Source organism: Manduca sexta, chromosome 28 (genome assembly GCF_014839805.1).
Source record: "Manduca sexta isolate Smith_Timp_Sample1 chromosome 28, JHU_Msex_v1.0, whole genome shotgun sequence".
Taxonomy (NCBI): domain Eukaryota; kingdom Metazoa; phylum Arthropoda; class Insecta; order Lepidoptera; family Sphingidae; genus Manduca; species Manduca sexta.
The window spans coordinates 3092730-3115091 of NC_051142.1; positions in this window are offsets into that span (position 1 = coordinate 3092730).

Sequence of the window (22362 nt, forward strand, 5' to 3'; positions counted from 1 at the left end):
CCGCGTCTATCTCGTACGTTCGTTAAGATTACACGTACTCGTGTAAGCGCATACAAGGGGTAATTTCTTTTGTCGGCAACATTAAGTTCGTATGGAACGATCCGACTAGCTCGAGACTAGAAGTAACATGATGAAGAGCCCTATGATTAATGAGACCTACAGCCTGTTTAGTTATAATAATAATATCAGCCCTGTACTATATACTTGCCCACTGCTGAGCACGGGCCTCCTCTACTACTGAGAGGGGTTAAAATATGTTTAGTTATAAACATATTTTAAATTCATGGAAAATTTACCCTATAAAACTCATTATTTTAATTAACTATTATTTCTCGAAAAGGAACTCAAACCAAAGAAAAAAGAATCAAACCAAACTAAATAAAATTATGAAGCCGAAGTAATTCCGTAATAATTTTCCAAGCGATCTAGGGTTCGGTGTATTTTTACAAACTTCGCTAAGTGCTTGCGGTGTTAGCCCGAAGTTTCTCGAACTTTTGTTGGTTTTTTATTCTTATCGCAGCAATGCAGAGCCCTTTTAACGAGTCTTTAAGTTTTCGTGTATAAGTTGGACTATAATGCAAATTTTGTCAACTTAAATGTTAGGATTAATTTAAAAAGTTTGACATTAATATTCTAATATACTGTTTAGTAAATTTATTAAACCGACCACTTTATGAGAGATATTTGGGAACAGTCTAGTGTAGAATATGCAGATTAATAAGCATATATCCAGGCTTTCATAATAAATAACCTTGATAGACTTTTTCTGTTCGAAAACTCTTGTTTGCGTGAGCGCGCTGCGCCGTTCAGCGATTTTCAAGTCGAAAATTAAACAAAGAACTCAAACACAGTTCATCGTTGATTAAAAATGTCCATTGTATGGTTCTTAATTTTAATATCTACCCTAATTATATTGTATTTATAAAAGTTTGGTAAATCTTTGTTGGAAATCATTGGAAGTTTTAGAAATCATGTTAAATTGATCTAGACGAAATTTGCCACATAGTTTAACCAAGGCTAAGGGAAAACATGATAATTTTTTAACCCTTAATACGCGCAATCTTGAAAAGTATTATCATGCGTGTAACACCCCATTATTATAATCAAAATAACTACATCTATGAAGCTGCTTTAGCGTACTCCTTACCAATAATTCCAAACTTAATCCAAACCGCATTGAAACACGATTATACCCCGTTCGTATTTGCACGACATTTGTACAATTTGATCAGCTGATCAAATAACCAGGCGTTATTGTGTTTTGTAATTACGAGCCGCGGGATACAGTTCCGTCGATAAACAGGAAATATGTAGGAGTTAATTCGATTTGTCACGTGTTATGGGTAAAGTTACGCAACATGTTCATTGTGTGATATTATTTTATGGGGGAATGTTGTTCTCCAGGGGCAGAATGTAATGTGGGAGGAAGGGATAAACTAATTTATCATCCGTCAACTACCAAGCGCTACAAAGCAAGCTTTGATGGGCATGAAATAAAGTCTATTTTTGTGAATTCTTTTTTGACAGCTTGATACGAAAAATTTGGTCGATTTAAGTACTCGGATATGGGGAAACTCCATGTATACCAAGATGATTAGTTTCCCATGAGTATAGATAATTATGCCACGTTTTTTATATTTCCTACATTGTCATCTAGACCTAAATGAGAACACCGGTCTATAGTGTTAACAACTTCACCCTACACTAACTGCAAAAATTACTTATCCCAAACTCCAGATTCAGTTTCAATATATATTATCTTACTACAAAATTCATTATTTCACCAGCAGTGAAAGTGCGCCAAACGGCCCATTGTTTTGCCCATAGCTTTCTATTCGATCTAGACTCGTTTCTATCTTTTATGTTTTTATTTTAGGGTGAACGGCCAAGGGGCCTGGGCAGAGAAAGCAGCCAGCACCGTGAACCGTGTAACGAGTACATTGAATAATATTGTATTACCCCATTGTCTACATTGTACTCCTGTGGCTTTGTACTCGCATTTCCCTCGGGATTACACCGGTGACGTGATGCTACATTGACTCGGTTCTAAACATCGTGTATGAGTTCGGTGAGGCTTTGATTCTCGCATGGATATCGTGTTTGGTTTCGGAACTGTTCAAATATACTATTCATAACCATTGCTGTAGCAGTTTGATAAGCCGAATTTGCTATAGCTTGTAAAAGTTTTATGCTAAGGAATAGCAAGTAATAATGGTAATATTTTTATTCTATACCAAGCAGGAACATCGGTCACAAAGTTGGCTACGGAAATAGACAGATAAAAAGCTAAGAACGGCGTTGCGTTTCATAATACTGAAACATTTTGACACGAATTGTTAAACTAATTATCTTCAATATTTAATACATGCAATATATGACTTTGAAATAAACGATACCAACCATATATTTTCCACAAAGTAAAGGAATTATTACCCAAAAAAAACATTTTGTTATATTTGAAATCTTATCTGCAACATGACATGTAATAAAGTGATTAACATTTTAAACTTGGTACAATTTGTCCTTTCGGCTAATGTCTGGCGAGTTTGACGCACCGCGCCATAAATCCGGCCTAAATTACACTTACAACATAGTTACTGCTCAAGTTTCTGAAAATGGGCAACATTCCCTTTACGAAACAAGTTTGGGATCACCGATGGCAATGGGGCGAAGATTTGGTGGTTTACAGGATTTGAATTTTGTCATATTCCTACGTTAAAAACCGGGAATACGTCGTTTATTCTGGTGTTGTATAGTAATGTTGTGGTAGGTAGTTACCATCACGTGTCCCTTTTGTTCATAAAATTTTGTAACCTTGTAAGACAATAGCTACCAACAATGGTCAGCTCTCAAAGCTGATAGAAATAGCTTTGAGAGGTTGATTTACTAGCGCTTTACCAAATCACTAAGAAGCATCTACTGCTCTGAGCGTTTATATTATTCAATATAAATATTTTACGAACGATTATTTTTAACATTTATGACTCCGAAATGAGAAATACAAAGTAATGATTTAATTAAAACAACGAATTTATTCATACATGTTAGTTGAACACACCTCACCTTGTTACCTGTTGAAACAATGATGTGGGCGTGAATATTTTGATACGTTAGCGAGAGAATACCGACGACAAATTACGTAAATCAATACACAGTCCTGACCTCACACTAAGATATAAATCTACTGCCATAGTGGTACAACTTCGACATTCAATTGAATTGGAAACAAATATATGCAAACAAATATTTGTCGAAGTGCATGAAGCAATCCCTTATCTTTAATCTCTCGACGCTTCTAAAATCCCCATTTTGACAAACTGATACTTCCTAATACAACAAACGTTTATAAACCTCTTAAGAACCTGTTGAACGTATTACACGAATGACTGCAATCGGAGAAACTACAAAGATTACAGTCATTTGTGAACATGCAATATGGAGATTGTGGGTTTTATGAGCCGTTTCGTCATTCCCATACGATAGCGGCGGGTAAGTGAGAACGGTAATACGATTGGGTAATAGTTATTTATTTACTGTCTCATTGTACATTTTATTAGCAGGTCAGATTACACTGATCAACATACATAGCGACTAATGTGTACCAATAAGATGTACATAATACTAAGAGAAAGGACTGAGAGTGGATAAACTATAGTAAACAAAACTTTAAATTATTAAGCAATGACGGCAGAAGCAGCCGTGGAAACTAAATAACATAATCATGGCCTTTTAAAAAATTAGTAGAGTATATTATTCTACCATTTTTAATTCCTAAAAACGGTACCCAGTGACATAAAACGGACGTTAAATAGAAAGAAACACGGTCTAATTTACACTAAAAAACGTGTCACAAAAAATGTTTTGTCTCGCCTGACATCTATATCGTAAGATTTATCAAATTCTTCATCGATATTTAATGAAAAATTACATGTAACAATTTATTATCTTTTACATCTTAACGCTTCTTTGGATTTACTGCTCCTTCACTTTTACCGTCACGGTACATCCCTCGATACCTATTGATATAACATGATATAAAGTAGATAAAATTCTTATATGAAACTCTTTCATCATGTCTAATGGAATCCAAGCGATTTGATCAGATCGGTGAAGATATCTACGAAAATGTTTTCGTTGCCAGGGGATTTGTAGAGGCAGTGTAAATGCTGTTACAAAAAAATCATCTTAAGATTTTAGAAGTTTAGTATTCAATAGATCTAATATCATTCACGGCTAAGAAATATTGAGAAAAATTGTATAGGTACATATTTGTGAGTCGTATATATCACCCGAAGGTGTGAGATTTCTAAAAACCCATATTAAAAGGCTATACTCATTCGTCGAAAAGCTAATAAATGGAGTGGGGTCCAATAGGATCACGACTGACGAGAGATGATTTCCCCTTGAAAGTCGACACAATTATGCCGGCCTGTTGGAACCGGATATAAACAGGCTGATCCTGGAACGCGACACACTTACTTACATGGGCCATTATAGCGGGTTTCAACACCTTGAGTACGGTGCTCGCTATCCGGGCGGATATAAGATATATCCTACCACCAGCAAACATAATACACCTTATTTCCATTTATGAAAAAGCTAAATTACTTTGTACATCAGCATGATATGCATCTGAGAAATGTCGCCTTTGTCTTCAAACTTGTAATAAATACAAGGTCATTATTAAAATTATATACAAAATTGTGTCTCACTAATTGAAATCTAAAATGTGTGCTAGTCACGCCGTGATCGTTAAACTTACGTTTCATCGTGGAAAAATGCATAGTTTTCAATGGCTAATCGGCCACCATCACGCGAACATATGAATGCTTCAATGGCCCAAACCTACTTCCCATAGAGAGCATGTCATCAGACTTAATAGCAGTTTCACTAACTGCGCAATGTTATCTTAGAATTTTAAATTATATTACTGTGATTTATTATAGATCTGACTTTGGATAGTAATAGACTCATCTTAGTAAGTAGCAACCCGGACCCACCGGTGTAATGCCAAATAATTCTGAGCACTGTATTTAGACTACACTACAATAACTAGAACCAGTAATTCCCCTGGACTATGTACACTGTACAGTACAGTGGTTTTGTCGAGCGAAGATAAAAAAGGATAATCTACATCAATCTACCGACGGAAAAGATCAAAGTCAAAGCTCAACAAAGCCAATATTAATAGATGAACATTATTGGAACAAATTCTAACCTTTATCTACCTGCAATGTCTGATTAACATACATAATTTGTTGTAAATGTCAGTGAAATAAAAATTTAACATAAATTTCCTTCGCAATCTCCAATTAAAAAATAAAATTAAAAACAAATTGCCCTAGATCTACAATAAATACTGCGTAATGGAGGTGCCAATGAAACATAAAGTGTACACATGAGATGCAATTAAACGAATGCAAAAGTTACGTGAACAAGCGAAGCGGGTCGCGATTCGCGGACTGCGAAATCTGACCATATTACGCGAATTTCCATGTAACCTTGTTAATGAAGTGTGGATGAAACTGTATAGTGTTGAATCAAGAGGCGTAGCTATTGCCATATCAGATGTATTAACGATACGGGGCCCCTTAGCTTTAGGAGCCTTCTTAGACCATACTTACGTTAGACTTAAGCGGGCGCCGTAGCTTCCGACGAATCAGACGTATTAATGATACGGGGCTCCTAATCTTTAGGGGCCTTCTTAGACCATACTTACGTTAGACTTAAGCGGGCGCCGTAGCTACCGACGAATCAGACGTATTAATGATACGGGGCTCCTAATCTTTAGGGGCCTTCTTAGACCATACTAAAGTTAGACTTAATCGGGCACCCAGAAGTGCGCACTGCTCTAAAGGTGACCCAACAAATTTTGTTATTAGGCCCCTGTGTAGCAAGCTACGCCATTGGTGGAATCATATAAACTAGAAACCGGAATAGACCCCATCAGCTGTAGAGTATTTTAACTAGCACGCCAGCGTAGAAGAGATATACATACAGTAACCATTATAAGTTAAAACAATGAGGCGAATTAGTTATATGAGGGAAACCCTTCATATGTTATAAACATAACAGATCACTTACATTCCTGTAGTAGATCGCGATCTGGTCTAAAAATATGGGCATCAATATTCATTTTATGCCATCTGGCAAGCCTTTAACATCTTCCCCTATATAACCACACCAAATAAGAAGCTCGCTATAGCATGCGTTTGTTTCGTTAACCATACTGGCCTTCTATAAAACAATTTTACATGAATAAAGGCGGTACCTGAAACCGCGTTTTTGTCATAAAACATAGATTGAGCGTCAGGGGCAAAGAGAAAACATAAAGGGCGGAAATTAATGAAAAGCTGTGTGGCACGCGATTCGACCCTTAGTGTAAAACGAAGGGGTGTGACATATTTTTTGTTCGGCGAGATTTATCAAAATCTTTCTGACAAAGCGTTTATTGTTATACCATTTTATGTCGTACTAATGTTAGCCGGGGTCGATGCTATTCAAAATATCTTTAATTGTATTTAGGGGCTTGTCACGTTATTTTCATGAAATTAGTGTGGAATGATGTTCTGGTCACCAATTTCTATTGCCATAAACGCGTTGATGTGCATTGCTTGCTTTTTATGAAGTGTCAAAATAGCCTGTGGTATAGCGAATCAGGGCCAAGTATTTATACGAGACAAAGAATTTAGTAGTCTAAAATTCGACTAACAGCGACTAGCCTTATTGTCTACACCACATGATATTTTGACAATGTGTAACAAGAACGAAACGCACAGCGTCGCGTTAAATACAATAGAAATCGGCATACACAGTATCATTCCACGTTAATTTCGCAAAGATAACATTACGAAATTGCACTTTCATAGAGAATAAAGCCCCTGAAAGGAGAATATAAGAAGCAAAAAAATATTGCATCATAATTGATAATGAATAATAGGCACTGTGATTAGTGTTGCCAGGTCCTATGTGTATAAAATCGGGAAAAAAGGTAAAACAAATCAAGATTTAGGGTTGTAGATCGGGACAAAAAAAAACTGCGTCATGCTAAATTCGTGTAAATTTGAATGCACAGATCGCGGTTAAAGTCGCGCCTCGAAACGACAATACAAATCAAAACTATACCTACAGCGCCAGTAATGTTATGCGTACTTTATTTTTTATAATGATTTTTATAAATTTATTGATTTATCGGGACATTTAGTATCCCGATCAGGTGCAAATCGGGACACGTTCCCAGAACTCTGAAAATCGGGACTGGCAACACTAACTGTGCTCCTTCAGTTACATCAAACGTTACACCCCATACTGCCTACATTGAAAGCGGTAACATAAACAAGAGACTAAACACACAAGCGTCAATTATTACGTAAGTCGTTAAGTAAGATTAATTAGCCGATCATTTTTTTTATATTTGTCATTGGGTAGTTACGATCGATATTGAAACAACTTTCGCCTGCGTGTTAGTGAAGTAGATGAATGGCTTGAGCGATGCCATTCTAGCTAATGGCTTTCTTACGCCGAGGTAAGCTATCGTTAGATTAGCTGACCGAATCTAATCTTATTTACTAGCTGTGGTTTTTATAGCAAAACTAGGTAAACAAGGTTACCTAATGGGTGACTACACCGCCGCTGAGCACTTATTTTTAATAAATTTAGGTGAGTATGGAAAATTCATAGATTCTAATCACCTTATTGTTCTCGAAGAGCGACACAGTTGTGCCAGTCTAAATGATTTTTTACATATTTTTGTTTAACCATACTTGGCAATGTGACCCCTCTGCAACTAATGGTAAGCGAAGTGGGATCCCTCGCCAGCTGACTCAATTATGCCGGCTTGTTTGAATTGGATATATACAGGCTGATCCCGGATCACGGGCCTTTTTCTCTATCCCGCACGTTATTTTAATAGTGCGTAACAAGCACGTAACACAACGCGTCATGTTTAGGACTATAGAAATTTGGTTTACAGAACATTCCACGCACATTTCTCGAAGATAACATGACACGGCCGCGTTACGCGTTTACACTATCATACAGAATAAGGGCCCTGCTTAAATAATCCCAATGCAGTAGATAAGGGGGATGAAACTCTAGCCAGCAATTAATAGTAATGGTATGTGGCTACCATAATTTATTTATTTAAAATTAAAATCACGCGTAAATTTAAAATCACTTTTTATTAATATTTATTTTGTTCGAAATTTACACTTTTTGTTTTACATCTAAGGCTCAAGTAACTTATTATAACATGTTATTTCCAAGTAGATGAGTATGTGGTTTCATTTAGTAACGCGATGTCAATATGCCCCTGTATAACACCATAACAATTGGAAGACTAATGCGATGTTATACAGACAAAGAAGTTAATTATTAATCTTAACAATGGGTTTCAATATACCTATGAGCTATTTCCGTGAAATCCCGCAGGTTGCATATAAATATATCCAAACTCTGGAATATAATATTAAGCAATCGTATGGCCCGTGATCATGCGAAGAAATCAACCCTATAGCATAACAGCAACACTAAAAAAACGAACTGTCAAGTAATTCGGAAAACAATTCCTACAGAGATGGCACAATAAATAAACAGGCCAAGAAATATCGATTATTGAACACAAAGACGCATTTATCGAACACTATTCCGTACTTTATTCACACCACACCAAATAGAGAAAACAAAACGAAATTTCTCTTCCTTCTTGCACAATATTGTTACGTCTTCGCGAATTTTCGACAGTACCGAGTGCTGAGTGTTATTTCCACTGCAATGCTCTATTGTTTTGATATCGATTCTTTGAATAAAACTTAGTTGTTTAAAAAAGTATCGTCGCAGTTGATTAATTGGTTTAGTAGGGTTGTGTTATTTGTATTGTATTAATAATCGATACTTTGGTTTAGTAGGGTTAGTAGGTTTAGTAATTTATGTCTCTTATTACAACTGGAGTTGATACGAGCAATTCGCTTGTCAGATGGTAGTGCCGCGATACTCCATAAACAGCAAACATTTGATATTCAGTCTAATAACTAAGGTCAATTTCGTCGAATCATAAAATATGCTAGGATAAAAAACGTAAATGAAGCTAAAAAAGCCGGTAGGAATTGGGTTGTTTGGACGCTTCGCCAATGTTACTAAGTACATCTCTTGTCTTTTTATAATTATTCAAGAAACATTACAGTTATAACGAAATACGGTGTTGACAATAAATCCCTTCAGAAATGTTTATTTCCAGCCTACTTGAGGTTTGTGCAATCTTTATACGCGTCGTTGATTAATTGCAGGCAAGTTTCACCTCATGAATCATTCACACTGGTGATAATGTCGCATCTCCATCTTTTATAAATGGTATGAAGTAATGATAAAATTCAATAATGTATTAGTAATTTTCATTATTTTATGCTGGTGTAGACTAATTAGCCCATATATGTTTATTTATGCAAGGACCTCCAACGAAGGATACACGGCATATAATAAAAACAATGTCGTAGCATTTTTACAATAGGGGACCGGCCTATGCTTGATTTTGTACATTATTCTATATGTAATGTTTAATAATACGAAAAAGAAGCACCGCTGCGAAAACTGCATAAAAATTGGTTAAAAAATGAGCGAGCAATTCATATTTAAAATATTGTAATGTATAGAAGTGGGCGCGATGTGGGGATATCGCTTCATCTCTTTCTTTAGCACGCGTCGTAATTCCCGATGACGACGATGAATCACATTGTTATGTGTGCCTGATATTTCAATTATGTTTAATGTAACTATAATATCGTAGCCATCTCATAAAATAGATCTTAATATGGTCATTATTAGTTATTATTAGTTTGTAACGTAAGTCTTCCATTTATTGTTATTGAAATTGCTTAAACACGGCACACCCGCCCAAAATGTTAATCCTACTTAATTCATTCTACGGGACAGGCAGTGCCTAGTGTAGAATGTTTTGCTAAATCTGACTATGTAATTTTTTTGATTTGGATTTTTTTTTTTTTATTGTTTTTACTGCTCGGTCCGTAAGACCGGTAAGTGCCCGCATTCACGGACCTAAGCCAAGTGAGTACTGGTAGTATCAAGGTTGGTATTATTACATTCCGAACTCTGATACTGAGCAGAAGAACCCAATGTCACTCTGCCCGCACTCGAACCTAAGACCTCAGCACTCAACTACGCATCAAAGTTATAAATAGTAAGTATATAAAATTAAAACCAGTTCCATCTAATACCATCCATCAACCTTAAGGGTTTGCGATTCGAATATCCTCAAGGTCAAACTAATTTAATTATACCCAATTGAAAAGTAATAAATAGTTACGTAAACGTTACGTTTAGGCTAAGAAAGTGACCACCTAAATTTTGTCATGTTATACAATTATAATTCAAATGTGGGTCGACTGACATTCGGGCTGTTGGTTCAAATATGGAATTTAAATTCTAACATGGACGAAACTGTGCCGCTCGAACGTGTTTATTTTGTAATGTGTGGGGTATTGAACATACAGTTCGGAAGTAAATAAATATTGAAAAATGTTATCGTTATTTTAATGGAAGGTATCATCTATAAATATTATAAAACAAAATCCACAAAAATTGTTTGTCTGTATGTGAGCGTTTCTTCAAAATCTACTGAACGGATTGTTATGAAATGTGGTATGGAAATAGTTTCAAGACCCTAAGGTTATAGGCTACTTTCTACCATAGAAATATATAGCGGGACTTTTATTCCGGAAAACTCTTTCACGCGGGCAAAGCCGTGAACAGCTAATTTTAAAATAAAATTAAAACTATAAACGACAAATACCCATATTTTTGTTTACTTACACACACACATGTAAGTACTTTTGACTTTCAATATATATTTCACCTACTTTTACGTGATATTGCAATTGTGAATCACTAAACAAGTAACCGAAGGATCGGAGCATTACGCAAGCCGCGGCGCCACGCGCGGCCTCGCGTCATCCAGATTGATATCTATGCAAATATCATTATGCAATGTATAGGAAACGTTCAGGTTCATATTTGTACAGCGTTATAGACAACATCGTGATGGTAGCAACTTGTTTGCGCCCCTGGCATTGCTGACAACGAGTTGTTATCGCTTTATCAGACAGTGAAGTACTTTTTTTTTAACATCCCGCATCGTTGGGAATCTGTGATGGATATTTTGAGGCTATCGGTCAGTTATAATACGCCATCGAATATGTTTAAACCTGACATAGGAAACAGCTCTTTACCACTAAGGAATAATACTCCATTTGCTATCTTTAATTATTATATTATTACATTATTTAAGTAATAATTAAATATTCTCATGTACCTTGACTTGTCATAAGCGCAACTATGTTCGCCTACGATGAATAAAGCATTTTATTTTATTCATATCTGTAACTCGCTGGATCGATCTAGGCTAAACACAGATTATTCGCAAAATATTCTGAACGTGTGATCGAAATATTCTAAATTCTGTCCTAGACACATAGAAGAATTAACATATAATACAAACGAAGATACGACAAAACCCAAGGTCAATGTTAAAAGAAAAGGAATCAATTGCTGACCGCACCGGACAAAGAAGGTACAGACCGCAGGATCACCTTTTGAACAATGACAATTATTTATTCATTGACTATATTATATTGCATATTTCATTGGAGAACTTATTTGAGGACAAGTATGATGCCCTAATAAGCTATGAATTAAAGCATGCAGACGACGTATTTTATAATTAACTTAGCTTTTGCCTGCTATTCCGCCCGCGTGAAAAATATTTTACGGGGTGAATATCTTAGCTGGACAAAAATAGCTTATAGCCTATAGGTGTAATGTAGATTACTATAAGTAAAAGAATTAAAAATCGGTTTAATAATTCCTGTGATTAGCGCGTTCAAACAAACACAAAAAACACTTCAGCTTTATAACACTAAGTATAGATACTCGCGCCCAGTAAATAACAGGCGTGGATAATATTGGACACAACCTCAAATCGATATAAGTTTTATAGATAACGCGTAAACAGGTCAAAGAATCGATCTATCCTTAACACGTCATTTCTTGAGCTGAAAGGACAAATCTTATCAAAAGTTATTATCAAAACTCCCCTTGTGTTAGTTCACACCTAACACAATGTGGGTTTAAATTCGATTGTTTCAGCATGAATGAACATACAGATCAGATACGAGAAAAAAATATCTTAAATTTTTTGGACGAACTGATCAAAAGTTGAATAGAAAAAATATATTTTAACAGACAAATATTTTTGACGAAATAATAATAAAAATTGTCCCATATTATAAGATGGCCTACTGCTGGAGCAAGGGCCTCCTCAACTGCTGAGAGGGATTAGGCCATAGTCTTCCACGCTGGCTCAGTACGGATTGCCAGACTGCACATACCCTCAAAATTCTTATAGAAAACTTCCCAGGTATGCGTTTCAACACGATGTTTGCCTTAACCATGAAATACTAATAAATAATATGAAGTATTTTGCGGGCCGAATTCCCCTTCATTCATAATCCGCGTCTGCTCTAACCTACTCTATTATATTACTTGGCCGATCGCCAAACAACGAAATACACGAAACATAATAAATGAAAAAAATCTAATATAAGGTTGAGTAATAGGGGCCAGAATTCAATAAACACATCAACGAAAGAAAATAAATGGCGAGTTGATGGGGAATACCGGATATATTGTGTAATCGAGGTTTACCCAAAGGTGTCATAAACCGAATATGAAGGAAAATAAAATGATTTTACTAACTTATATTGATGTAATGTAACTCTTCAGCATAATATCATATAGAACGTCGGCTAGATTATAACAGTAAACGCGCATTTAAATCCCGTAATAAATATAGTAGAATGAATTAGTAGGTACTCAAGGAAAGTTCAATCATACAGATGTAATGTCGCCGTAGTCTTGCTGTTCTTATTATATTTTGTTTAAACTAAACAAACAAAACGTTCGTCTATGAACCGTAGATCCAGAAAATGACTTCATAAGATTTCTAATATCGTGTTTAAAAATATGAAATTCAGTTCCGACGCGTATATCTGGACTAAATATTTGCATAACACGAATATATCTAGTCCCAACGCGAAGATAGAACCCAACCCTGCGATGTCCATGACACACTCAACCTGCGCTAATCGTTAAATAACTTTTTATATGTGCACGTCAGTGACCCCAACGCACCTGCTGGTAAGTGGAGCGAGGTCCAATATATCTCGACCGACCAGAGATGATTACTCCTCAGCAGTCGACAGAATTATGCCGGCCTGTCGGAACCGGATATTCACAGGCCAGAACGCGACACTTACGTAGGCCACTATGGTGGGTTTTAACACCTTGTGTACGGTGGAAGCTATCCGGGCGAATATAAAATATATGCTACCACCAGCAAGATATGACGTATACCCTAAGATTCTAGACTTGAACCTTAACGCTAAAGGACGATCTCCGTCCCAAATACGAGTAAATGTATCAAAAAAGTTACGCAAACACAGAGGCGAACCTTCGCATAATATGTTTGCAAATCGTGCCGAAGCGCGCTTAACTTGAGCAATGTACAAACTGCGTAGGCAGTGGGTGTAAAAATCCGCGCAAACATCAAACCCGTTATATCAACACGAAATCCGCCGCACTGCACGACATGGACATGTACAATCAGTGACAAAAGTTTTAGAGAAAGGTTTATATTACCTAATACCAATTATAGGACCCGTTTCCATGTGGTAAATTACGCCTATATTGGAACAGTTTATACCACAACAGTAGTCAAGTTTCTTGAAGTCACAAATAGACAAATCAATGGTAATTAGTATCTAATTGTCGCCTATAAGGTATCTGTAACCTAGCAATGATATAAGCTCTGGCTTACTTCAAATTAAGAACAAGTATGGTTAGTTTTAACTATAACTGTTTACATTGAAGTTGCATAAAACAAAGCTTGACAGTTTGTACTTCAAACCAAACTTTTCAACAACTCCAACAATTTCTAAACACATAATATAGTATATGGTGTTAGTTTTAAAAATCCTATTCAAGCCGCGATTTCGAATAGCATATATTTCTAATAGCAAAAACAAGGTCGTACAATAAAATGTGTGTGGTGGGAAAATATCATCTGAACGTAATAAATACGTGAGAAACTGTTAATAAGCTATTGAATCGCGATCGCGTGAGCAACTAAAATAAATATTAAAGCTGTCATAATGATAGTGGGTTGCGATTTCGGAATCAGTCTAAGAACTAATATTCGCTGCTTTTACGACATACTGAGATACGAGTAGTAAACCTTATCACAAAGTAATTGTATGAAAGTTTGCTATTACAATGTAAATGGAACCATATAACCATGCAATGAATTAGTGCGACAAAAGCATTTGAGTCGTGAAAAAAATTTAATAATATTAAAATCGCTATATAATACCAAAGTTAAACCTTAACCACAAAAATATCGTTCGATAAAAATCTTAGCTGTGAAAATTAAGTAATAATTGTCTTACTACTAATCTTCTACTACTACTTAAATTAAATTCCATAAAATCCTTCAAATATTATTCTATTACCTATTTATTAATATTATACTAATACTATAAATACAAACATTTGTGAAAATATTCGGATGTTTGTTATAAATTAACGCAAAAACAGCTAAACGCATTTGTATGGAACTTGGCATAGTACTAGACCATGTCCTAGATTAATACAAACGATTGTATTTTGTTTTCGGAATTTTGCAACCATTAGAAATAATTGATGTTTTTGATCGGACTTTTAAAACGATGGCGTTTTGGAAGCATACTGTTCGAGTTATAAATTACTAATGTGTTTAAGGGACTATTGTAGCAGGCAGTGGCAAGGGCTCCATATAACCCGATTCCTGTCAGCTTCCCTTAGATAGAATTTATATAAAATCTAATTATAAAAATGATTTGCAGACCGCATATATGCTTATTAGTACCTATATGTAGTGTCGGGTTCCCTTTTGAATAATTTCACCTTTCGCCACTGGCAACGAGAATAGCTTTTCACGCGGACAATGCAACAAAGAAACTTAGCCCGTTCATTGCGCGCAAATTGCTATTTCTATATTGTGCATTTTAATTTGCGAAATATAATTCGCTAATTAAAATTCACACAATTTTAATTCATTATATCAGCAATAGCATGGTTATTTAGCATGCTAAGACATGAAATTTAGCATGCTAAGACATGAAATTTAGCATGCTAATGAAATAAATTCAGAATAGCATTTATTGCCATCACTACTAGTAAGTACACGATAAAAGTGTGATAAATATAGTATCTTGTCCACTTAAATTTATCGTTTAAGTCTCTGAAAGTAAACCAAAACTTAGTACGACTAAAGATATAACACATGATAAACGCAGTTAAGTTGTCAAACCACGTCATGCTAAAATTATAATAGAATTTAAGTATTAAATTCCTTAATTCAAAATGAACAGTGGGTGAACTCCCGAAATGCGAAAGTAATTAAGAAATCAATTAGAGCAGTCGTTAATAGCTTGATTCAGCAATACCAGCGTTAACTACTTACGAATGAAGGAAGTCGATTATGGAATTAAGAAATTTATTTAATGCTGAATATTTTAAAATGGCATTTGTTTTTATTACGATTATGGAAAATAAGGCCTAATTGTATATTTATTAACAAAATGTTTGAAACAAACCGGTGTGGGAGATGTATTACTCCGTTTTTCTATTGTTGGAAGCTGTTTTACCTGAAAGGAAAAAACATGTCATAAATTTGAAAGAAAATAAAATTTGTAAGAATGACTGCTTTCATGATTTGGGAATAATTATTAACTTCTCATTAACTTTATAAGTAGGTAAAGAAGTTTCTGGGATTTAGTCGTTTTAAAAATACTGATAGAAAGCAAAACTCTCCCTAAAACAATACAGCAGAAGCAAAGAGGACATATAACTCATTATCCTACTAATATCATAAATGCAGTTTGTGAGGATGGATGAATGATTGTATGTATGTATGTATATATGTTTGTTCCTCTTTTTTGACAAAACTACTGAACGAATTCGGATTAAACTTTATAATAATATTGACTATACATCAGAATAACACATAGGCTACAATTTATAATGATTGTGTGTATGAAATTTAGTCTTAATATATCGATACATACGAAGTAAGTCGGACAAACGTCCGGAAAACTCCTTCACGCGGGCAAAGCCGCGAGCAAAAGTTAGTTAAACAAGATTAAATTCTAACACATAAATTAGCCACACTTTCAAAGTTCTATATCTAAAGCAAGGAAAGTTCCTCCGTGTCCATGAAACATTTCTTATCTGTTCTCTAAGCGCGCCACGTTCCTGCATTGTTTAAACTTGTGTTCTTGATTGTACTGCACGCCGTCTACTGGCGACGGATTTAGCATATTCGCAAGTTTTATCGTATATTAATTATACAAAACTTAATTAGATTTTAATTAATGATCTTAGCTCTATGTAGACTGGTTTAAGTTTTTGTTTGAGTGCATTAAATGTTTAAGCTTTTGCATAATAAATGTGTGTTTACGTGAAGGCTACGATATGCACATTGCACATATACGGTATTTAATACGCACAAATGCCTTACCAAAGAAGCTAATAGGTATAAAGATACTAATAAGTGCAACGTATAAACTAATGCACGCGTCTTCAAGGATATTTAGTAAACCAGTTGGGGTCAACTAGCTTGGATTTCGAAGCAACATTTTTGCGATGTGTTAAATGGAAACAGTTGCTAAACTTAGTTACATCTTTGAGATGAACAAGAGATGTCTTCGTCATACCTTTAGATTACTTTAAATCGAGCTCATACGCGCGACAAATATTATGTCAGATATTACAAGGTCCTATTTTAATTTTACTTATATTGCAAAAACGAAATTAATATTAGTAAAAATTAAAAAAAAAATCATGGTCTCCCTTTTATTAACTATCCGGATTATTAGAAATATATACAGAAAAAAAAAACGTTGAATTGATATCCTTTGTTTGCAATTGGTTAAGAAGACAGAATTAAGTGATTATAAACCAATTTATGCAAAAAAAAAAAATATTTACAACCTTGTAATAGTGAGCCAGCGAAAAGTGTACTCCCATTTACAACAATGACTGTTTTATACAACTAAATAATTATACTAGCGAGTAACTCGCCTGTGTTAAGTGACTGTCCATGAAGTAGCTTAGCACGTTGAATTACAAAGTTATTACATTACGGTCGTACTTAAACATAAGTTAAGTCTCATAACACCCATTATTCACTTTTCACTTTATGTTCAACATTTATCCAGTGGAAACCGGTTATAACTAGATTGAAGCGCCATCTAGTCTGGTCGTTATATACGATAGTCGTTATAACCGGTTTTTACTGCATTCAATTTTGATAGAAATATCTTTTTTTTTTATATTTCAGAGGCTTGGTCGTAACTTTCATGAGCGTGTCGCTCCATCGTTCGCTTTCACGGGTGTTCACTCTCTTTTCACTATGTCAAAATATTTTTTTATTAAAATCCTAGCCCCATTCGTCGCAGGAACAGACAAAAAAACTAATTTATAATGCCCATTAAAATTAAACTATTTTTCGGATTATATCGCGGTTTTTATGTTTTAATTTTCTTCCGACGTTTCGAAGACTGCAACCTTCGTGGTTATGGGTGGAACTACACACGTACAACAGTACGGGTACCCAAATTATGAGACCCACTCCACACACTCCGACAAAACATGAGGTACCTATCGTGTACATTTATCAGATTGCTAGGCAAAGGTCTTGTACTAGCAAAAATGAAACATGATATAAGAAATAAATGTTTTATGTATCTGAGACACAACAGCTGTTGAGCGGTCAACGACCCGACAACGTAGACCGACTCGCTTTTAAGTAAAATGATTTCCCTCCAGATTAATTTAAACAGGCGAGGTATAAAGAGGTTAATATTAATACAAAGCTAACGAGGGTGAAAAAGATAAAATAAATTAAATAATTTGAAAACAGAAAATTCAAAAGTCCGTAAGTAACCGATTTAAAATAATGATTATTACGAATTTTGAATTTAGAACAAAAATTTATAAATAGAAAAAGTGCGTAAATATGTAAATAAATGGGAATCAAAGCCCAATTACATAAAAAATACAATCTATTTTGGATTACGGAAATGATTCAATAGCACTTTAATACAGACGTGACATTGCAAATACGACCTTATTACGTATGCTGTAGTCATTGTTATTCATTGATTTATAACACGATACCTATATAAGGTTTTGGAAGGTCGTAACTTAATGCAATCTATAGATTACGATTATTGTTCAATAGACATGAAACCGGGGCTTAGTGGTCGTACCTTCGTTGAATCCGGAATGAAGTTCGGAAACGTAGACTGAATTATATAGAATAGATATCATAATATGTTAGGCGCATCGCACGCAGCACTTATATTACACATTACATCCCGTAAAGTATGGCATTTTTTTTTTCTTTTTTTTTTTGTTGCTTTGAATGACGAGACGAGCATACTTTTCGCCTGATGGTAAGCGATACGACCGCCCATAAATAATAGAAACACCATCCAATATATTATAAAATTAATCGTGCTATAAATACAGTAAAGCTGATGTATATGACAAGCTTAATGTACAGTCAGCAACAAAAGAAGTTGAACAAATTCATACTATAATTTTTTTGTCTCCGCATTAAAAATCGATTTTCCTTCACTAAAATAAACTTAAATGTGTTACTTTACTTTCAATATAGAAAAAATAATATTACGATTGGAAGTATGTACAGAACATGTAGATTAACAATTGAAGACTGTACATTAACTATTAATATTACTTTTAATATCCCCACAATCTAACTTAATTCCGCTTTGAAGCCATCGCTCAGAAACGTTTCAGAACAGTCTATTAAATTTCTAATACGCGCCAAACGTGTAATCACAAACGTCCAAAAAGCAGATGATTCCCAACATAGTACTTTCACTCCGTTACACGCAAAACAATAACAATTCACATTTGAACTTTGGTTACACAATATCTCACTGCTGTGGCAAGTTTGGTAAATATGTATACTCGTGTTACTGTGAGAAGCGGCTTAAATTGGTAGAATTACAGCACGGATGGTCCGGCTCGACCGTGGTATAACCTCAGTAGTCAATTTTTTTTTCATACGTACAAAGGTATCCCACTGCACCTGATCATAAGTGGAACTGGATTCAATATAATGACAGACAAGAGATGATTACCCTCGGAAGTCAATACAATTATGCCGGACAGTTAAAGTCGCATAAACACAGGCTGATCCCGGATCGTGTGGGCCACGATGGCGGGTTTTAACATCTTGTGTACGATCGATATAAATAAACTAACGAAATAAAGAAAACCGAAGTGATGCCATCTCATTACTTACGTTTATATAGAAGATATTTCCAGATGCGCATATCTAACTTATCACATTGATGGCTACTTTGACTTAGTGGGTGTACATGGCCAATACTTGCCACCAGGTGACCCACATGCAACTAGCCTTCTACTATAAATAAAAAAAATATTGCCAGAAGGTTGTTCGTTGATTGGCTACAATTGCCGTAAAAGGCCATCGTACGAAACGGCGCAGATTGTCAATACATCATTAATTATATACAATACATTGATTGCAAACGGTATAACTGGAATAAACATTGGAAATTATGAGGCATTATTTTTAATTCATAAACGCGACAAGCCCATTGACTGACCTCGTAGTGGAGTTGCTACATAAAATGAACTGCTCTAAAGAATAAAAAATCAAAATATTTTGTCTATGTCTAATTTTGAAAAGAGCTAACTAACACCGGAGTTTTTTGCCCGTTCTTTTCTGGTGAGAACTACTTTCCGAACTGGTGGTAGTCAATATTGACGTAATCTAAACAATGTTTAACATTTTGCAGGTTCAAATAAATTATTTCATTACCGTTTATGGGTAATAGTGACACTTACCACCAACGTTCCTCCAAGCACGGGAATCGAACAGCCTTTACTTTCACAAGAGTAAAAAAGCAGAAAAATATTATTGTTAAAATACTCTTAAAATATAAATATGTCAAAAACAAATTCCTTAGTGCGTAAATCAAAATCTATCTCTGAATAATATGAGCAAAAATCTTTGGGAGTCATAAAGGAATTTTACGAGGTAAAGGCGCCCAGGCGGAAAACTCAAACAAAGAAAGTGTACTGGAAAAGGGATAAGCCATGTTTATTGTACGCCACAAAGGGACTGATTCATTGAGAAAGGCATAGTTAATACTTACCTCAAAGATTTTACATATCTATACTGCCGTGCTAAGCCCAAGAGCAGTATGTAGGGAAACCTATATTTCGAGTCGAAGTCTTGTAAATATAGTTTTATAGTTTTGTACGTAAAATGGAAAATAGAGAAACCCTTTAAAGTATTTTTTAACAAGTTCTAAACAAGATACCGTTATTTAGGTAAGTTCATTGGATGGGTATTTCTTTAAGCTATCTGACGACATAAAAATAAAGATTTTGATTTTTTTTTGAGATACCGCTTTCGAGCTTAGCACGGCAGTATAGTACATATGAAAAATAATATTTGTACTCATTGATTCGCCTCGATATGTTCTAGGCAATTTTTTCCTGGTATAGAAGAGGAAAGCTCGCAAAATACCGCAATTTTTTTATTTGCGTTACGTTCGATAAAATAAAACGAACGCTGAACGAAAAGTAAAAAAAATATAAAAACATGCACGAAAGAACACATTTCGAATATATTTTTTATTCGTTTTGATTGAAAAAAATAAAGTGAAAAACCAAATTTACATTCGCATGGATCGTATTTTAAGTTATAAAAACGATTTTATGGAAAGCTATCTTTATCACACGAAACCAATGCACGTAACTTGTAAGTTGTTCTCGTAACATCAAAGCAAAACAGGTGGAGCACCCTATGATTACAAAATTATCACTGTCTTGCAAACACTTAGACATGACAGACCCTTTAGCATTGGAAGGGTGTTGTTACTTTTTTAACCTCTAGCTGTTTTGCTGACCGTGCATTAACAATACCAAAGCTGTCATTTCGCGTCTCCAATTTTCCCGTGCCATTACTAAACGGTAGTTAATTTTAATAACAGTCTATTATTTCTAGTAAAAGCATTTCTTTTGCCATAATCAGCACCTTTTAAGTATACTTAAAAGGTGCTGCAGCAAAATCGTTTTCTTACATTCTGTAAATAGCTTTGGAAGACGTATACGTCTTGTCTGTCGATTCTTATGAATAGTTATTTCTTGTCTCTTGCCTACCCTAGAATAAGGGTAATGTTTATGGTTTTCTTTAAGACAGTAATCAATCTGATAGTCTACATAGCTCTACCAAAAAACATTTCCTAAAAATATAACCTACTTCTGAATCAACACGTTACATACTTCGACATCAATCAATACATTCCTGGATTGGCTCCACATTAAACGTCCAATAATCACCTACTTTTCAAAAAATGTCTCAAGGGTATTGCCAGGCAGTCTATTTGAACATTCTGGAAAGTACGGTTGTCGGCTGATATATATTTACTGTATAGATAGCCTAGACAATCATATATCGAAACTCTTCAAATTCAACATTTTTGATTTTACTCCTTTTTATGTGCTTACGCAGCACTTACCGTGGCTAATCTAAGTAGCATATTATTAAATGCTACTCATCAGCTGAGACGTTGTCCAGTTACAGTCAGCATCTTAATATCGTCATTGTCTAATGGACAGACATTAACAACCTCGCAAATCATATCTTTAGTTACAGTATGTGACGAATTTTGTCGAAATACACTTCAAGTTTTATATATTAAACTAGCTATTGCTCGTGACTTCACCCGCGTGAAGGAGTTTTCCAGGATTAAAGTAGCCTATAGCCTTCTCAGGATCTTAGACTATCTCCATACCCAATTTCATAAAAATCCGTTCAGTAGATTTTTAAAAATCGATATCATACAGACAGACACAAAACGGGACTTTGTTACACAATATGTATGGATAGTTCAATACTTTAAATGTCTCCTTGAGATTACACTTGAAGATGAGATTGGTTTATTAATAACACCCTAAAACAATATTTGTTTGCTTTACTATTTATGGGATATACCAAATAAATTGAACGAAAAGCTTTCGAACGCCCATCGACGTACCGTCACTTATCTCCACGAGGCTGAATTTATCAAACTGTGTACGCCCCTGAGAATGCACAAACATTTTCACTTTGGTGTGAAATATATCACCCTTATCCCGAGAGGATGATTCAACACAAAAATGTCTTGTTTCTCACGGAGCGATGAGAAA